Source organism: Monodon monoceros, unplaced genomic scaffold (assembly GCF_005190385.1).
Source record: "Monodon monoceros isolate NGI ecotype Baffin Bay Population unplaced genomic scaffold, NGI_Narwhal_1 Super_Scaffold_8, whole genome shotgun sequence".
In the NCBI taxonomy this organism is placed as follows: domain Eukaryota; kingdom Metazoa; phylum Chordata; class Mammalia; order Artiodactyla; family Monodontidae; genus Monodon; species Monodon monoceros.
The window spans coordinates 28,659,970-28,666,645 of NW_021703785.1; the positions used below are offsets into that span (position 1 = coordinate 28,659,970).

The 6,676-nt window shown below is 39.9% G+C and overlaps 1 long non-coding RNA gene across 1 annotated transcript in view; it reads left to right on the plus strand.

The window, feature by feature from the left end:
• The window catches only part of LOC114888148, a 286,180-nt gene that overhangs the window by 6,442 nt on the left and 273,062 nt on the right, over positions 1-6,676 (plus strand). Inside the window, exon 2 of the long non-coding RNA XR_003791718.1 lies at positions 6,104-6,280. This is a non-coding gene — a long non-coding RNA (uncharacterized LOC114888148). The remainder of the gene's footprint in view (positions 1-6,103; positions 6,281-6,676) is intronic.

Here is a 6,676-nt window from a genome sequence, read left to right on the forward strand (position 1 = left end):
TTTTTCCTTAATATTATATGACGAGTTTCTCATCTCATGAAATGCTCTTGATGAATATAATTTTTTGACTGAAAAATATTCTATTGTTTGAATAGGTCATTTAACATTCTTCAGTTAATGAACATTTACATTGTTTCCACCTTTTGTTTGCTACATTGTGCCTGCCTATGACTTATTATCTTGGGATAGGTTTGTAACAGTGGGATGAGCGATTCAAAAGGTGTAAGATAATTTTAAGGCTTTTGTCAGGGCAGCAATTTGGTTAAATGTAGGTGCTCTGGGTCATGCTTGAGTTTTAACTCAGATTCTGCCATTTTCTAGGTATGTGACTTTGGGTAAGTGACTGACCCAAGTCTTAGTTTCCTAATCGTAAAATGAGGATCATAGTATCTACTTCCTGGGGTTTATAATAGGTTAAATAAAATAATTTGTGGAGAGGTTTTAGCACAATGTCTAACAAAAAATATGAGCCTTTCTAGAAATGATGCATCATTTACAAGTCTAAACAGAACCTATTTTATTTTTAATCTGCTCTCTATAAAGTTTAGCATATGAGTTTTAAAAGAATCTAAAATGATTTATGGCTGATGTGTTCAAAGACATTTATCTTAATAAATTTGGGGTCAGTAAATCTTCAGCCTTTATGTTTTTCCTTCAGGCCAAATATTTCAAGTTCAGAGGTAACATTGTGTTGGCTACAGAATGTTCTCTAGACACCTTCACTGGGTGTCTCTAGCTAGTGCATTCTGTGCATATTCTCTTACATCTGATGAAAGCATTTGAATTGATGTGAGTGGTGCTTAGACTACTTATTCCTCAAAGGGCTTTCCCCACCTCTAACCTATTTTAGTTTCTATTATGTATTATGCCATCAAGACTAAACAAAGCTATACATTGGCTTTGAATAAAAATAATGCTTAGATCTGTAAAAAAGCGCTGATACCAAATGTAACCTTTAGGCCTTCTGGAATCTCTCAGAACAGAGGAAAGACAATCTTAGAACCTTGCTGAATGCCAAAGGATTTTCCATAGCTAGTCAAGTGACCTTAGCTCTAATAGTATCTGACTTTTTCACTTTCTGCCCTGAGGCTCAGTTCCAGCTTGTAGAAGTTTTCTGACCCATGGATTTGCTATAGTGTGGCAGTCATGTAACCTGGAGTTCTAACTCTATAATAATGTTCTGGGGGTTTGAGAATAATCTTTGGGAGGATAGAATCAAGTTAGTTTACCTGGCACTTTTATGTCCCAGAAATAGCTCCTACTGAATTTTTAGTTACCAAATGGAAACTTAAGTGTTATTTTTTCATATATAAGCTGATTTCAATCTGTTTTTTCAGTGTATGTTTTTCTCCTTTAATGATAACACAAAATTCAAATAATTAGAATGATTTTTTTTTTATGTGATTCCCCACCACCCGACCCCCCCGGAACTTTAATTTCTGTATCTCTACAAAGGGTTTTGCTGTGGTCTTCTGGAGCTGGCTCATATTGGCTCATCTGGAACAATTATTAAATTTTCACAGATTGGTTGAGGTCATGTTGGTAGCTTGAAGTTGTCTGTGGTGTGGGTGTTTACACCATAGAAATCAGCAATGCTACAAATCAGGACATTCCACATGCTCCCCTCCCCGCCCCCGCCAAACTGGTTGGTAAACATTTACCAGCAGACTACAGCTTTTCAGACAGTTTTAAAGGAACTAGAAATTTTAACCTCTCAGACTAAAGTTCCATATCATATAGTTGAGGTAGAATAAAAAGTTTAGTTATCAGGTATTGCACCTTCTACCAGTGGATGTTTGTGAAATGCTATCATTTATTAAAAAGATAGTCATTTAAAACATGACAGACAGATTGAATGTGGGAAGAAAGGAAACCACAAATAGAAGGCACACATTACAGTAAATGTAGAAAAATAGACAACAGAGTTAAGAAACTAGAAAGCCAAAGGAAAAATTTCTTGAAGAGTGAAGGACAGGAAGAAGACTGTGCTAAACAAAATTGACACTAAAATTGAATTTGAGAAGTACAGGGAGGTTAAAAAAGGCATCAGAATGAAATAGTTTTGAAAATGGTCAGCAATACCAACTTGGTGAAGTAATGTGTTCCACCCAAGGTGACATTTGCTGAAATGGAAAGTGGCACTAAAACCACCAGCCACTGAAAAACAACACATTTTGCCTTTGGCATGTTGGAACACATTTAGAGAATAGCATTATGGGTAAGGAACCATATATTTATTGTCCAAACTAGGACTTCCGTGAGTGAAAGGGGACTCTGTTAATAATTACTTCTGAACAACAACATAAACCAGAGCCATCGAAGCAACAGGATGTATGAACACACTAATTATAGGCTCTACCACTGGCAACCCAGTTTCCAACCCAACTGGTTAAAAGAACTTGACCGATAAATATTACAATGAAAAGGTTATAATAAATATTCCAAGAGGCTATAGTGATGTTAATTGTTTTCCCATTATGAGAGGGTTAAAAAGTAAAAGGAGATGATTCATAGTAATGTTGAATAAACAACAAAAAATATGTGAGGAACTGTGGAGCCCCATCTCCTGTTGTCTCCCAACCTGGTGGAGGCAGCCCTAGGGTAACTGTTCTTGTTGTACTTGTCAGTGTTAACACTGTAGGCCCAGACACTCTCCAACTTCCAGTTACTCATTAAGTCCTCTTCTTTATGCTGTCTCCTGTAATATTTCTAGCCTTTTTTCTTTGTTCTGCTTGAATGATTAAGCTTCTCAGCACTCCCGACAGCTGGGTAGGAACCATGTGCAAGAATGGCTGCCCTGGAGAGAAGGGTTCATGAAACTCTATTGAGCTCCATGGTTTTCCTTCCTCAAACTTGCCATTGTTCATCATAGCTGTTTGTTTTGGTCAGCTTTCAGGACTCTTTCTCAGAGACTCGTATAGGATTTCTCTTGAAAATCCCCAATTTTCTGATTTTTGTGGCTTCCATAAAGGCTTTGCTGAATTACACACCCAACTTGTGCTCCAATATCTGGGCATACATTTCTCATGATATAATGGGGCTGCATTTGGCACTGCAAAGGTGATTTCATGCTCTGGGGTTTGGCCGTATTTCACAGTGTATTCACTTTACTTTCCAGGAAATGGGTCGAACTTTAAAAATTCAGTATCAGAGGCAAGGGACTCAAACATTCTTTTTCTTGGAACTCTCTTCACAGGTATCTTCCTGGAAATCTTAAGGTCATTTTTCTGTAAGGAAATCTCTAGTAAGACTGTGTTCATTCCTTTCATCCTGAACGTCAAGTGAGCATGTCAAATGGCATTGTGTAACAGACCTTTCTGTGATGATGGAAATGTTCTATATCTGGGCTGTCCAATATAATAGCCATTTTCTTTTTTTCTTTCTTTTTTTTGCGGTACACGGGCCTCACTGTTGTGGCCTCTCCCATTGCGGAGCACAGGCTCCGGACGCGCAGGCTCAGCGGCCATGGCTCACGGGCCCAGCCGCTCTGCGGCATGTGGGATATTCCCGGACCGGGGCACGAACCCGTGTCCCCTGCATCGGCAGGCGGACTCTCAACCACTGCGCCACCAGGGAAGCCCTAATAGCCATTTTCTATATGTGGCTATTGAGTATTTGAAATGTGGCTAATATGACTGAAAACTAAATTTAAAATTTAAGTTCATTTAAATGTAAATAGCCACTTAGAGCGAGCAGCTACTGTATTGAGCAGTACAGCTTCATACCAGCCCAGTGGCTCTACGCTCTGTCTATTCAGTGATGCCCTTGTTGCAGTTCAGTTCAGCAATACTTCCCAAGCTTGGAGTGATCTTTAAGGGCCCACATTGATCTGAGATCATTTCAAAGTCTCACTGCAATTTCCCACAATATCAAGGAGTTGAAATCAAGAGCGGGCAGCTAGTCTGTGGTGTAGCTGAATATTGCACTGGAATTTGGGCTATTCCTGGTCAAACCCCTTCTCCCTCAAAGATTATAAATATTTCTGAAGGCTCCCCAGTCTAATGCAGGAATAAAAGAATAGGGCTCACGATAGTACTATGAATACTGTGAGTACTGCTTATACTATTCGTAACAACACTATGAATAATGTCATCACCTCTGACTCAATTTTGTAACCAATGCAACTTCCAAGGCTTCTTTGTCCCTGGTAGTGACTGAGTACAGGTCAGAAGCGGTCTGCGCTGCAGCCGTTGACGGTGCAAATGCTCCCTCCACAGGGCTGGGCAGAGAGAGCGCCCACCCTCGTCATGATCCCATGGCTGGTCCCTTTTCTGCCGATGCCATTTTCCTGTTTTGTAGACATGTCATCATGTACTCACAGCTCCTTAACACTTTTTTAAACAACTTTATTAAGATGTAATTTGCATGCTATGCAATTCGCCAATTTATATTGTAAAATTCAATGGATTTTGTTTATTCACAGTTGGGCAACCATTACCACAATCAATTTTAGAACATTTTCATCATCCACAAAAGAAACCTTGTACCCATAAGTAGTTAATTCCCATTTCTCCTCATCATATCACTCCCAGTAGTAGGAACCAGTAATCTATTTTCTGTCATGACAGTTCTACCTATTTTGGAGGTTTCACATACGTGGAATCATACAGTATGTGGTCTTTTGTGAGTGACTTCTTTCACTTAGCGTAAGTTTTAAGAGTTCATCAGCATTATAGCCTGTGTCAGCACTTCATTCCTTATTATTGCTGGATAATATTCCATTGTGTAGATATGCCACATTGTAGCTTTTCATTCATCAGCTGATGGACATTTGGATTCTTTCGATTTTTTGGCTATTACGAATAATGTTGCTTTGAACATTCATGTACAGGTTTGATATGGAAAGCTGTTTTAATTCCCTTGGGTGTATATCTAGGAGTGGATTATGGGCTTCTATGGTGACACTATGTTTAACATTTCAAGGAATAGACAAACTGTTTTCCAAAGCAGTAGAGTCCTAATGAGAACACCAAATCCTAACCACTAGACTACCAGGGAGCATCGAGTCCTAATGATTTAAAAGCCAAATTGTCTACAGAAGAGAAAGCCTATGTGACATATCTCTCAGGACAGCCATCCTACACCTAATACTTCAGCCCATCCAGATGCCTCATAATGATTCAGTGTGTTACGTCTTTGCCGTTCCTGAAGTTACACGTTCTTCCCCGCCACCCAGTTTTACTGAGAACTAATTGAAATACATCACTGTATACGTTTAAGGCATACAGCAACATGCTTTGATTTACATATATTATAAAATGATTATCACAATCGGTTGAGTTAATATCCGTCTTCTCATATAGATACAATGAAAAGAAAAGAAAGGAAAAAATATTTTCCTAGCGATGAGGACTCTCTGGATTTACTCTCGTAACAGTTTTCCTGTATATCATACAGCAGTGTTAACTACAGTCTTCCTATTGTACATTACATCTCTAGTACTTCCCTGTTTTGTAAGTGGAAGCTTGTACGTTTCTTCCACCCGTCCTCCAATTTCCCCTCCCCCGCCCTCTGCCTCTGGTAAACACAAGCGTCTGATCTCTTTTTCTGTGAATGTGACCTTTTTTCTTTTCGATCCCCCAGGTAAGTGAGATCATATGGCACGTGTCTTTCTCTGTCTGACTTCCCTCATTCAGCATAATGCCCACCAGGTCCGTCCATGTTGTGGCAAATGACAGGATTTCCTTGTTTTTGTAGCAGAATAATATTCCATTTATTACTTCTTTATCCATCCATCCATTGATGGACACTTTGTTTCCAGGCTTTGGCTATAGTGAATTATGTTGCTGTGAACATGGGGGTGCAGATATCTTCTCAAGTTAGTGTGTTCATTTTCTCTGGGTATGTTCCCAGAAGTGAAATTGCTGGATCATGTGGTAGTTCTATTTTTCTTTAAGGGTCTTCCGAGGGAAATTTTTTTTATGGGAAGAAACAGTCTCAGGTGGCCATGCTAGGTATCCCATGACTCTGGTCCCCGGTTGTAGTTCATTGTTCCAGAGATGGGTACCTGCTCCAAAGGCAGCTGATTCCCAGGCTATCCAGAGCCCTATACCATCAGCTGGCTCCAAAAGATGAGCTGTGCTGACTCAGTTCTCTCTGTCAGGAATGTGATCTGTGAGTCGTAATGATAGAGAAGAGGCCAGCCATGGGAGCTGAAAGTAGAAGACTGCTTACAGAAAAGCGATGGAGTAGCGTTGGCACCATGAGGATCACGACAAACCAGTCATGAGGAAGCAGAAGTGATGAGGAAGATGAAAAGACAGAAACTATGCGTAAGCAGGTAAGAAGATACAAGGCAGGGAACAGGTAAACAGATCAGCATATGAAGAGTCAGTCTCTAGCTACTGGAGAATGATAGACACGGGAAGGAGTAGCAGAGCCACATTGATGGCAAAGCCATAGAATGAGAAGTACAAATTCCGGCTGCTGAGGCCCTCGGTAACTGGGCATCTAAATGGCCCTGGTCCCAGAAGCCTGATTCTGTCTTTCCTTTTCTGTGTGAGACAGAGCTGTTGGCTTCTCTTGGGTTACCTAGTATAGATCTGTATTAGGCAGGGTTTTCTAGAGAAACAGCATACGTATATATATAATATATATATATATTGTATCTTCTTACCTGCTTACGCATCGTTTCTGTCTTTTCATCTTCCTCATCACTTCTGCTTCCTCATGACTG